Genomic DNA, 14,632 nt, shown 5'->3' with positions numbered 1-14,632 from the left:
AATTATAACAACTTTATGAAACCACTCAATAATAATACACAATTCTTTTTTACGAGTGGCGGCCATTCACTTTACAGCTGCGCAATAAAAAGCCTAAAATATTATAGGTGTGTTTCAGGACAATCAACGTGCAATATTATGTACAAAAAATCTGCCTAACGAGTTGTTGCATGTTTGCCGCATTCAGAATTTATAGTCTTGCAAAAATTATATCGGTTAATGTCCCGGCGGGCTCGCTTCATGTCGTGGGCATGTTAGGAGCCGGGAGCGGGGTTATTGCCTATCATGAATATTATGATTAGAGGCTTTTTTTAAATTGTCGGTCTTACCGCATAAACAATACGGTCGCTAATGGCGCGGGACATGCGATGACTTTTTAAGGAGTACGCAGACATTGTGTTACTTAGAAGACTTACTGATTCGATGTACTAAAATATATTTTTTATTTTAATAAAGTTAATAGTAAGAATTGTCGGGATAAGCAGATAGGCCATCTGATGGTAATTAAGCACATCATCGCTGTATGATAGAGCAACGCTTCGTAGGAAATGTGTTTCTTGTTGGTAATGCACTACTCAGCAATCAGCATTAGACTCTGTGAATCTATACTTCTATACTTACTAATACTATAATAGTAGTATGTAAAGTTTGTGGTATTGTATGGTGTAATCTCTGGATCTACTGGACCAAGTTTAAAATTCTTTTAACAAACAAATAAAGTCTTTTAAAAACCCCCGTTATTAATTAGTGTCATAGGCTATGTTATATCGTCCTCGTATTCTCACGGAAACGTGAACTACGCGAATTAAACTGTGAGGCGTCGGCTTGTGACGAAAGTTGGAAAATAATATACCCCTATTTTCCAACTCTTAGGGTAGAATCTTTTTTTTCAAACTAATATGGGACTAATTTTGACGTCCTATCTAATAAAAAAAGAATTATATAAATCGGAGATATTAAAAAGTATGCGTGGTTTTAATTTACAATTAATGGGTATACATACACTCAATCATCTCCTGTTTTCTTACCGTTATGGTTGGTTTTTATTTTCCAAATTTATATGGGACCTAATTCGAAATATAGGGTATATTTCTAATTAAAAAAATATTGAAATCGGACTACTCAGTAAAACGTTTTACATTAAAAAAAATTACACGTCGAATAAACCTTCTCTGGGTTTACTTTTTTGTCAAATAGGGTTGAATGATAAGTTTTACTCCGTAATAACGTTTAAATTAGGTCACAATAACACATCTCACTCCTAAAGCAAGGTGTACTCTCAAACTTTACTGAGCACAATATCAGGCCAAGGTTTATTACACTAGTTATTAGCCCTTGAGCCCAAAAAGTAGACAAAATATTATATTATTATTATTTTAGAAAGCTCTTTGTAGGCTCCAAACGGACATGGAATAGACCCTTTTGGGCACAAATGCGTGTTGATATAAGACCCGTGGGAGGTCCCTGTGCTATTTTAGGGCCGTAAAAATTTACCCCGCGTCAGTTACGAGAGAGAAATTATGGCGTTAAATACACAAATGGGCCTCTTCCAAAGCAATTAACTTAACAACATTCTTGATGTTTTCTTTATTTATCGTAGGTATTACTAGACTTTAACAACTTCCCTGAGATATGGATTCATGAGGGACTCATTACTATTGGCATGAATGACTTAAAAAAGTTAGATTGAATTAATATTGCTTTAACTTAAATACTGTTATAATTAAAGCATAAACTTGCGATAAGAAACATTAAAGAAAATAAATTTCTAAACAAAAGGAGATTTAAATTTCCGGGTAAATTTTGTGCGGTTTATGCCGTTTATGCCGTTAATCGACATTATACGGATTAATTTCGTCAAAATTAATGATTTTTTAATTTGTTTTAAAATCAAAAAGATAAAAGTCTTTTTGGCTTCTTGTGAACATACTTATATTATTAGTAGCAGACTTTAAAAAAAAGGAGAAAGTTTTCTATTGTTTTATTGTGTTATTTTTTTAATGTTTGTTACCTCATAACTTCGTCATTTATGAACCAATTTTTAAATTTCTTGTTTTGTTTGAAAGAGTATACTTTCTAGATTGGTCCTATTTTTTTTCATTAAAGTAGTTTTATGTTAAAATGAAAATAACTGATATAAATGAACGATTGCTCATACTCAGGCGATTTCGCGCACAACTTCGTCGCTTATGAACCGATTCTGATAACTTTTTTTTTGTTGGAAAGGAGATGTTCCGAGGGTGGCACCATAATTAATTAAAGTATTTTCTGAAAGAACCACGGAAAAGAACTGTCTTTCTAGAGTTAATGCGTCAGTGTTTTGGCACCACCTTCAAAGTGATGAGAAGGTAGCGCATACGATGTTATTTTTCGCTTTTTAGTTTATTTTTCTGATTTTGAAGTCGGTTGTACCTATTTTTTTTAATTTACCATTAACGTGATACCCAAATTCTCTATTCTTTTAATTTACTAGGTAAAATGATTTTTTATTAATTATCAGGTTTGGTAAAGATAGTCAATATCATGGTTTGTAGTAAATATCAATAAGTTCTGTTAAGTTGATCTTTGATAGAACTTATCGATATTTACTCGGCGATTGGATCATAAAATGGAATTGTTGATCGGGTTTGTTGCACAATTTCAACGTCCTTTCAAGAAGAAATAAAACAAATATTGTTAACGTTCTCAACATTAAGCTTTCTTCGAGCAAAAAGGTTTAATTAACATCAAAAAGAATCAACTTTCGTTTCGTCGAGTGTTGTTTTTCCGAGAGTCTCCTTAATTATTCAGAAAATTGATATTTCCCCCGTTTACCTGTTTCAAATGTCTATTAAAAACGAATTTCACGAACCGTCGACCCAGAACAGAGCTGAAGTATGAAAATAATATAAAAAAAAACGATATTTTAATAAAGGACCAATTTTATGATAATTTTTATATAAATATTAATTTTGGTTCTCTCAACGTCGACAGCCCGACGTTTAGAACTTCTTTATTATAAAACGAGAGGCATGTTAAACATGACAATATTCTCATTTCTGGTTTAAAGTAATACGACCATTTAATTTAGTTAGCATTGTTCAGGTTTAGAACCTGCTATTTATTTGGCGATACCATGATCTTATCACTGTTGAGGCTTTTAAATTATCATTCTGGAAAGAGCGTGAATTATGATTTTTTACGAATATAACCTACTCGTACTTTATTGAATAATTTTTTTATTCTAATACGTCGTTACTCTAAAAGCTAGTTAAAAAAAATTACTTATTGCTTTAATTTGCAAATATAAATTACAGATGACATATATAAAGTTATGTATGTAACCTGTAATTACTAGAGCGACACGTTTACGTATGTGTCTGTGGTCATAATACGAAATAACGATGTCTATGTTCTGTATCAAGGACAAAGCTCGCGTTACTGAATATTATAATGATCGCTCGTGTAGGTTGTTGAACGGATTTACATGAAAATCTTTCTTTTGTACTTCAGAAGTAAAGCGAGCGTTCCTTTGATAAGTGTATTTTGTAACCCTTAAGCTTCTACGTTAATATTCGACTGGCCGTGCCGAATTATAGTTTAGGTACGTCGATATATTTTTTTTATTTTTTGATACTTACAAAAGTGGCATAGTCCACGTTAAAATTTTCACTGAGTATCTCTACGTGATCGAATCAGAAACGAGGAAATCTGCAGAAGAACCACTGTTCGGACATGAAGGTATACTGCTATGAAAATACTATTAAACTTGCTTTTTCTACGTCATTAAGTTTAAAAATTAATAATGAAGGATTAAAATTAAACAGGCGGGAATAATACGTCCGGAAAAACAAAGGTCCAGCTAAAACTCGGGCGAGTTTCCAGCCCGCATAATTAAACTTCAAGTGGTGTTCTCATGCGTAGTGGCTTTTACGCGTGATATGATAGCTCGTTAAAATGCAAATCGTCCCGTCCGTATTTTGAAACCTGAGTGAGCTTTAATGTTTATTTTCGTCGTGTAATGACTCTCAGTCATTTGTAGCCGCCTAAAAGGCTGTGCGGGACATTAATTGGCATTACGCACAGAGACATGTAGGTAGGTACTCATACACGCACACTAATAAGTCCAAGTCGTACGTGGCGAAACGTTTGCAACTGTTTGAAACTGGGCTTGAAAAATTAACTCATCCAACTTCAATGTTTAATCCATGACAGTTACGTTTACAAAGTAGTTGAGCTTTGTTTAAAGACCTGTGACTTTTTTTTTAAATAATATTTTTATTCAATGAAAGTAAACTTATTCGTAGATGTAGCCTATTCATGTAGAGAGCCGTGATAGCTCAGTGGATATGACCCCTGCTTCCGATTCCGGAGGGTGTGGGTTCGAATCCAGTCCGGGGCATGCACCTTTAACTGAAAGGAGGCTCGAGCTCAGCAGTAAGCCGAATATGGGTTGATAACGAAGCCTATTCATGTATCTGAGAAAATAGCATAAATATTCCAACTGGAGTAATCCAATGATTTTTTGATAAAATGTGAGAAGTAAAAAAAGTGGAACAGAAACAGGACTCGAACATACGAGTAGGCCCTCATGTCTTAAAGCCACGTACCTACAAATTAACCACTAGACCATCGGGGCATTTTCTTTTTTTTATCATTTGTAAATAAACATATTTCTCCAATGTCGGAACATTGGAGAAATATGTTTATTTACGGAGCCGTTACAGTTTTATGACGGTGTAGATAGATAACCAATATGACACAAGTCGACACGCTTCATCACGTGACGTGACACGAGCGCGGTATTAATCACTGTCACGCAGATAATGTGACGCGGCGGTATCTGTCCCGCGGCGCCGTGACGCCGTGACACCGTGACACCGTCGCTATCGGCTCGCGAACAGTTTTTCCTGATTACACCACAATGGGTTCAGTCGGTAATCAATTACGACCGCAATCTGTTACAACTGTATTCCTCGACATGACAACGGTTTAATCTACCGAGCGTACGCTGGGGACAAGATGGATGAAGTGTGCTTCTAGCATTACATTCTGATATTATGAACCACAGTCGCTTTTGTATTATGATTTATTTTTAACCGACTTCTTAAAAACTATAGCAAATAGTTTTGTTACTGTTCATAATTTACTATTTAATTTTCATGCTATTTTAGAACGACGAAGTAAGTTAAAAATAAATGAAATGGGACAATGATCAGAATGGTAAACATTTTTTTTTGTACAACTTTGTATTTTTGACCTGCTGGCCGTATTTTCATGTGGTTTTGACAGTTAAATTAAACTTATAATAAGGATTGCTTGATTGATATCGGGCGTAGGAAAAACTTTGTCCAGTTAAATTCGTACATAGGTAATGAAAAATATTCAAGGTACGTTTCAATAATTCATATGCATGAAAATTTTAAAAATGATGGGGAGCCTGTTTTTTTAAATATATCTCTTTTATATATTTAACTCAAGTTAAATAACTCGAGGAAACCTTACTATTTTCAAATATATTTTTATACAACAAGAATTCAATACGTCCATAAAAAAACCAATTGGAAAAAAACGAAACGCAGAAACGCCTGGTTTCCTATTCTTCCCAAGAAAAATATCTCCCATTCTGGAATCAATTTAATTTCTCTACGATTGCATTTCCGTGCGACGTCAAGTACAAAGTGAAATAATATATTCCTATTATTGGATACTGTTCAGCGAACTCTGTGTCTTCTGACCTTTGTAATAGGGGGGAGGTTTCCGTGCGCGCGATAAACAATTTGTGTCCTTTATGTGCATAGCTCGTAAATGGAGAGGCACGTAACATTCGGAATTACCTGTTTGTGTTGTGTTTATGCGCCGCTCGCATTCGGCTGAGCTGCAACTTGAAATATTTGTTACATTTTTAATCTGGCTTTTATATTGATCGCACATTACTGGAGAGCCTTCCCACTCGCTAAAGGCGGCCGACTGTACCGGTAACACCGTACTTCACATAACATGTTATATGTATCTATTCTCATTCAATAATAAAAGTAGCTACTTACTTAATTGAAACATTGAAACCAGTCTAGTAAATTTTAGTAAGAAAACAAAGTGGATCAGGGAGGAAGTTTGGAGGTACCTCCGAATCAACATCCGACTTAGGTGAAGTTTTTGTTATTTAAATACATATTTTTTCAGGAAAGGCATCAGTATAAATCGAGGAGTGGCTTTAACTCCTAAACGACGAATTTTACTTCTATTATAAATGCGAATGTTAGTTTGTAACGCTTTCATGAATTACTAAACACTAAACCGATAAATTGGCCTTTTATCAATGGAAAATTACCTTAGTCGGCTAGAAAAATTTTGTATACTTAATAATTGTAAGAATTTAAACATGTGCACAATTTATAGTCAAATATACTATTTCTAAATAAACCTACATCGTATAATACGTGATAATGATAACAGTTAATCAAATACTAAGTTAAAACAACCCCATACAAAACATAATGACGATTAAATCAGAAAGTAACAGAGTACCATCAAATATGCTGAACAGTAGACATTTTCAGCTCTAAAATGTGATAAAAGCTGTAACAATAGTCAAAGAAATTATAGAGCGAGCTACATGTCAAGCCTTTTCCAGCTTCAAAGGGATTAGGAACCCTTTCCACGAAACCACATAATTTGGTAGGAAGTCTTACAGGCACATGTCTTTGCCTGGCTTTGCCTTTTTGAAGTTAAAGCTCCTAAGCTATGTGTTAGATGTAGCTGAGTGCTACTGTAATTATAATTATTAGCTTTCCTTGCAACACTACCGCGCTAACACTAGGTACGAGAGGACGTTAGAGAACATCATTCGAGTGCAATTCTGTTTTTGACAAATACCGCGGGAACCATGAGTATAATCTGTGTTTTAAAATTTCAGCTAAATTGTTTCTACTAGTATAGATGTGATGAAGTAACGAACACTTAGCTACACATTTAGACGCTAACTTTCGCCGTTTCTTCTCTTAGGGCCAAAAAACAAAAGCTACTGTTAGGTATTATGAATCAAAGATAGATTTTATTTACTTCATGCCAATAACATTTTCATTTTGAATCGTTAAATTTTAATAATTTTTCACTGTACTTTATGCCCTCACGTACTTATTCTGTGACATTACATGATTTTTTTAAACTTGAATACTTATTAATATATTATTAATTTAATTTAAATTAAACTTTTGATTAAACGTCCAAAAACGCTGCTTATGATGGTTACCTGTGTTAGTTGTGTCATTACGTCCATTTAAAGTTGTTTACTGGTTGACGGCCTTCAGTTTTTTATTAACATGATTTTCAATTATATCAAAAGTATGGTAATTACCATCTCTGTATTTGAAATTCCAGGAAAACTGTCAAAGCATTTACATCAGTTTATAGCACAAAGCCAGACATCCTTTACCTTTTCAAAAATGGCCTACAGCGTTTTTGGCGTTTGGAAAAATAGTTATAATATGCAAAAATTAACTTGAGTTATCTTTGTAGTAATGTTAAACTATTTTTTTAACATTGGTATATTTCGGACCCTTATTCCAAGTATTATATAAAATTAATATTGTTTATATGAAATTTGATATGAGTTAACTATATGAGTTAACTCTCGATTGTTTTTAATCTTGTGACGTCATAAATGCAGATCTATAAAAATACAGCTTTGTGTGTATTACGTACTATCACCAACCTCACCTAGACGCAGCTGCAAACGTCCGTGCATTCTCATTTCTCTCATTATCATAATCCGCTGGGCCGCGTCACAGTATGACCGCAGAGAGATTAGGCGCTGGCTCGACGACATCACGTACTCCCGCAGGCGCGGCGGTTAGCAACTCGGGCCGAAACTACATGACTACAAACGTTGCCAAATGAGCCGCAGCCGAGAGTGTAAGCATCCATAATGTTCACATGTCAAGCATGAACCCAGCACGGGAGGGCCGTCTGAGAGGCGCAATTGTGGTAATTGCTCGCTTTGAGGCAAATCGCGGGGAAATTAAACACCTCACGAGACTGCCGCCGGAATTGCGTAATAGACCTCGTGGCGGATTGTGCGTGCGTGAACATGGGTAGTGTGGCGTGGCTGGGCTGATGACATCTATTTATTTACAAAGGGGAATGTCCACCAGCCCATACAACGTTGGCCCAAGAAACCCAGTTACGCCCCCCCATAAAAGTATATGGAGATGATAATATGATGTATAAATAAGGATTTGGTTAAATAATTTTTTTAATAAAAGTTTGCTAGACATAAAAAAAAATATATTTTATTTTATCACTCTCACTGCTCAAAAGTACACCGGGGATGAAGTAACATTAAAGCTGTACATGATTAGATTTATTGTTTTATGTAACCAACAAGCTTAACAAATAAATCAATAAATGAAACAACCAACCAACCAGGCAGTGGCGTGCATATGGTCGTCGATCAGGGTATGCACTAGTAATAAAATTAAGCAAAGTGGAAAAATCTGTATTTACTAATGAAGACAACTCTTAGGATATGCAGTACTTTAATGCATGTATGAAGTGCACACCCACCACTACTTGGAGGCCATTGGATCAGCTTCTACTAGAAGAAATTATTGTAATGATGTTAACAATTGTAAATTATAATATTGTATTACTTTTCTAAAAAAGAGTGTACTGTTGAGTTTCTTGCTGACTCTCCTCAGCACAACTTGTCTTCCTATCTGGTGATGAGGTCTGTCTGTCTGTCTGGAGATGGACAAATAGTCAACCTTATTATTTCAAAAGTGCTTGTTTGCAAAACCAAGGCTTAGTTTACAATAAATAAATGAATTTACAAATGTATTACAGCGAGGAAAACAACATTGATTTGGAGTGTTTGTCACTATTACATAATTATTTTCCATTCTTCAGTTGAGCAAGATGCTGATATAAAATAGTAATAAAATATGAAAATCCAGCAAATAATTTAATCAGAGTTTTAAAATTGGTTTACTTAGTGGATTTAATAATGTTATGTTATTCCACAATTTATTTGTCGTCATCATCAACCCATATTCGGCTCACTACTGAGCTCGAGTCTCCTCTCAGAATGATAGGGGTTAGGCCAATAGTCCACCACACTGGCCCAATGCGGATTGGCAGACTTCACACACGCAGAGAATTAAGATAATTCTCTAGTATGCACATATTATTACTGTTTTAAAATTGGTTTAGGGTGTGAAAATGTAGCAAACTGACATACAAACTCACAGTTCACATTTAATATTAATCAGGAAAGTAGGATAAATATACTATAATACCTCTATGCACTAAATATTGCTTGAACAAACCATCAACAATGCAAGAAAACCTATGTGCTGTCCTACATCTCACTAGATGTTATGCCTTCTACGCCAGTAATTACACAGTAAATGTACTTTTTAATACAGCAATATTGGTTAGTCATAAAAATACACTGAGCGACATTTCAACACTTATATGGGAAACTACACTCTGTTGTGACTTGACACAATAACATGACAAAAATTATTAAAGTTATACATATTATTTCTTATGCATAATAATCGTTTTTCACATTAAAAATGGATCAAACATTATTTATGCTGCCTGCACCTGCTGTGTACTTGTTTACGAGCATGTTTCAAACATAATGTATTCGTATTTTCGTGACATTTTATTGACAATTGATGCCAACTATAATAATTTTAATATTGATATTAACATTGATTAATGCAGCGTAAATGTCCTCTTGTATTTACATCTGAGAGCTGAAATAAACTTGCAATTTTTCCGGTTCAGGGTCAACATTATTCGAATTTCGCATTTAACTTCGTGCAAGTTTTATTTATATTATAGCTGTGGTTTGAAAAATTATAATTCGGTTCAAAAAATACTGAAGGTAAACAGAAAACAGACAAAATCAGTAAATTAATTCAATGACATTATCTAATTAATAAAATGAGAATGACATTGACAATTATTGACATCAACAGATTATCTGTCCAAAAGTCAAATCGATGTTGCCATACGAAACACGAAAAATTGAATAACTTCGTATCGATTTCTAATTGAATAATTTTATAAGCATTTATTAACTAGAATAACACGTCATTGTTTTCACCATCTTTTACACGACGCAATGGTTTTTATTGGTTTTCAATAATAAATAAAGTGATTCTTGAAGAAGGTTTATACAAGTAGTTTGTCATGATATTGCGTTTTCACCCGGACAAAATTGCGGACGCCTGCAATTTTATGTCAATGTATTATGTAAACATAATATATTATCTACAATATGTATACTATTTATACATACATAGAAATATATAGAATTTGATTTAGTTAGATCGGATGAAAGGAAAAAGTTATCGGAAGAAAGGGATTGAATATCAACTATTAAGACCACTTTGACCACTTATTTATATCAGCTTAGTATAGCTGTAGCTTGCGCGTTGGCCGATCGTGTAGCTAGCTTATATAGAGTATGGAAAAATTGTATAAAAAAACCGCATTGCACGCGCCGAAGTTACGGGCTTGCGCTACTACTCATATTATATATTATACTAGCTGACGCCGCGCGGTTTACCCGCGTGGTTCCCGTTCCCGTAGGAATGCGGAGATAATATATAGCTTATAGCCTTCCTCGATAAATGGGTTATCTAACACTGAAAGAATTTTTCAAATCGGACCAGTAGTGCCTGAGATTAGCGCGTTCAATCAAAAACAAACAAACAAACTCTCCAGCTTTATAATATTAGTATAGATAGTATTTAAATGGCGCAGTTGGTAATGTTTCTACGCAGTGATCCTAGGTTCTTAATGTTATGCTCGATTATTATTATTATCCATTTAAATATCGATTAAACTAAAAAAATCAGTTGAGTTCTTAGTGGTTGGTTATTGCGAAAAATATAATAGGTACTTTGATATCAAGAAACGTTTTATAATGTCGACTATGCAATGGTTTTTAAAGAGTGAGGCAGATATTATAATCAAAAACATTATAATCTATTACAACTTTTGCTTTTCCAGGTGATTTTGTTGTAGAAAAAGATCGATTATTATTATTATTCGGTTAAAATATTGATTAAACCAAATAAATCACTTAGCTGGCAACACTGTTCATGTTCGTGTCTTCAAAAATGTCATACAACAACTATAATATTGTCAAATATCGTTGTGAAACTTATTTTTTGGGGAAAGTTATAGCAAACCGCTATGGATAAAGTAATTTATTCATTATTAAACAAAAATTATCAAGTATTTTTTAGTTTTATGTAAAGTGAGGGGCGGGGACGAAAGGTCTGGGCCGGGAATGGACATTCCCCTTTATAACATTTACAACTAGAAAATACAGAGAAGAATTTTAGATAAAAGTCAAAAAAAAAAGTAATCAGTTGTTATTCATTTTGTTTCCACAAGTGAGTTAAATTATAAATAGACTATGTTTTATTAAATATAAATAAAGCCTAAAAAAGAAATCCCACAGGAATGGACACACAGTGATTTAGGTTGATATTGATTTAGGTTTTTAGGTCAATTTTTATTAACAACTGTAATTTGTTAGGACTAATAAACCTCTGTAGCCCACGTCCCCTAACACTCTTACGGCCGTTTTTAACCGACTTCCAAAAAGGAGGAGGTTCTACGTTCGGCTGTATGTATGTTTTTTTTTTTTTTTTTTTTTTTATGTATGTCCAGCGATAATTCCGTCAATTATGGACCGATTTTGAAAATTCTTTTTTTGTTTTGTAGGGTTTACTTCCAGGGTGGTCCCATTTTTTTCATGTCAGGATCTGATGATGGCATCCTGGAGAAATTGAGGGGAACTTTCGAAAGTTGTAGAGACGGCTAGTACGTTTGTTAGTGTTTCCATAAGGTATTTTAAACCACTACAACTTTATGAAAGTTTGGAGTTGGTCTGATGATGGAGCCGAAACACAGACGATGGAACTCGTCAAGGATTTACAGCAGTCACCTTTTGTTTGGGCTTGATTGATTTGTATTGATGAGTACTTTCCACCTATATGGGTTGTGACTGTATTAAGGGTCTGGTGATGAAGACGAGGGACAGTGAAGAGAACTCCTCGACGGTTCACAGTAGCTACCTTGTGTTTGGACTTGATAAATTTGTATTGATGAGAACTTTCCACCTAGATGGATTGTGACTGTATTAAGGGTCTGGTGATGAAGACGAGGGACAGTGAAGAGAACTTCTCGACGGTTCACAGTAGCTACCTTGTGTTTGGACTTGATAAATTTGTATTGATGAGAACTTTCCACCTAGATGGATTGTGACTGTATTAAGGGTCTGATGACGAAGACGAGGGACAGTGAAGAGAACTCCTCGACGGCTCACAGTAGCTACCTTGTGTTTGGACTTGATAATTTTGTATTGATAAGAATTTTTCACTTAGATAGGTTGTGACTGTGCACACGCAGTGGGTATGCTAACACTAAAAATAAAAAAATAAAAATTTTAATAAAAAAAATTCAACCGACTTCCAACTCAAAAAATAACTTTAACTAAAAAGCAAAAAGCAACATCCTACCTATGTGCTACCTTCTGATCAGTTTGAAGGCGGTGCCAAGCCAGTGTCGTGTTTTAATTAAAGCTGTTTCTGGAATAACCACATAAATTTTGTAGTTTAAACGTATTTAATTAAAACATCACTGGCTTGGCACCGCCTTCAAACTGTTCAGAAGGTAGCACATAGGTAGGATGTTATTTTTTGCTTTTTAGTTAAAGTTATTTTTTGAGTTGGAAGTCGGTTGAATTTTTTTTATTAAAATTTTCAATAACCTATCTATCCGCCATTTCACTCACTAAAGTTAAGTCAATCTTTCTGTTCATATCTGATTTTCAATAACTTACTGACCGAAAGTTTGGCTAGTTAGTTTGACAGTTACTGATAATAATCAATGATAGCTATCTATCTATAATCTTAAGTAGTTTATTGAAAATGGCCGTTAGGAATGTATCAATGACATTGAAATATATTTCAGACAATTTTCAGGAAAACGTTGTCATCATTTTTGACTTTAGGGTACAAGTTATAAATCATATTGTAACGCCTGGTATTTTTCAACTTGGGATCTTTCTAGATCTAAGTATCCTCTCTAAAGTCGTCAAGCTATCGAGGCATAGCGGTCCATCATCCGTAGCAACCAAAAGTGTCCACTGAAGTGGAGAGCTCACATCAAGCTTACTTGACAAAAGCATTTTCTCATGCAAATATGGGCGCGGCACAAACGCATTGAAAATTGTACCGTGTCCAAATTGCTCTTTTATTTCTGTTCGGTCGTTCCGGCGTGTTTTCGCTCACATCTAAATTTGCCGGATATACGCCGGATATGCGCCCGGGCCGGTGTAGTTAACAGCGTGTTATTGGGAAACAATTCGCGTACAATATTAGCGAGCTCCATTTCTATACTTTAATTTTGACAAGCTTCCGACGGTTTATGCTGTGTAGAACTTGTTGCGGTCTCTGGATACTGGAAAGGAACTGTCTTTTAACTGAATTCAAAGATTAATAATAGAGATATGTCACTCGTGCGTCAAAACTGAGGCGAACAAAAGAGGCTACTGGACCGCATTTCATTGAGTCGCATAGTAAATAACGAAAGTTATTTAAACAAGTAATACCTAAATATACATATACAATGTCGAGTTGTTTGCTAGGTACTGTAAAAACTGTATAGGTACGTACAAAATTGTACATATTGTGTGCGCTCAGTGGAGTAGTACATTCAGCTCACTTTTTGCGGTGATTTTGTATGTTCATAGTATAAAAGTATAAAATTGTTTGATTTTTTTTTCCTTATTTGATCGCTTTGAAGTCCACAGGTCAAGCTCTCGACAAGAAACTTGACATGGAAAAAATATCTTTCGAATATAGAGTGACTATGAAATATAAAAACGGCTAAGCTCACGTAATTAGTAGTTTCGAACTAGTCTGTCAAACATGGCCTCATAAACTTAAGAGCTTATCATGACTAAGATCTTGTTCACTCAACGCATTGTGAACCAAAGTACGGACTTATAGTACGGACTATAAATAATATAGTTATTAGTATCCTTTGATCAACTAGTAAAGAATCACGCAGTGTAGGTCGTTCTTAAGAAACGTGCTGCATGGTAAGGATCTATAAGCGATGACTTTTCACTAGAGCTTGACTGAATCATCTGTTTATTTTATGCTCTGTATACAAATATTACTGCTCTCTGTCATGCGTGATCGTCAGCTTAAAAATATTCTGAGATTTCGTTTGCAGGAACTACAAATTACAGCTTGTTTTACAACGGTTTTTTACAAACTATTTAAGTATGAAATTTACACTCATTCGATACTTTTTTTTTTTTTTATTTATTTTTTACAAGTTAGCCCTAGACTACAATCTCACCTGATGGTATGTGATGATGCAATCTAAGATGGAAGTGAGCTAACTTGTTAAGAAGAGTATGAAAATCCACCCTCTTACAGTTTCTACACGGCATCGTACCAGAGCGCTAAATCGTTAGGCGGTACTTCTTCGCCGGTAGAGTGGTAACTAGCCACGGCCGAAGCCTCCCACCAGCCAGACCTGGAACAATTAAGAAAATCTCAATCGGCCCAGCCGAGAATCGAACCCAGGATCTCCGTCTTGTAAATCCACC

At 34.7% G+C, this 14,632-nt stretch overlaps 1 protein-coding gene across 1 annotated transcript in view; it reads left to right on the top strand.

Moving 5' to 3' along the window:
* LOC112052937 (neural cell adhesion molecule 1-B) overlaps positions 1-14,632 on the top strand; it is a 287,626-nt gene that overhangs the window by 48,187 nt on the left and 224,807 nt on the right. The gene's annotated exons all lie outside the window — the stretch shown is intronic.

Source organism: Bicyclus anynana, chromosome 3 (genome assembly GCF_947172395.1).
Source record: "Bicyclus anynana chromosome 3, ilBicAnyn1.1, whole genome shotgun sequence".
Lineage (NCBI taxonomy): Eukaryota > Metazoa > Arthropoda > Insecta > Lepidoptera > Nymphalidae > Bicyclus > Bicyclus anynana.
The sequence above is the reverse complement of the archived record's forward strand: the minus strand, read 5'-3'. Positions and strand labels throughout refer to the sequence as shown.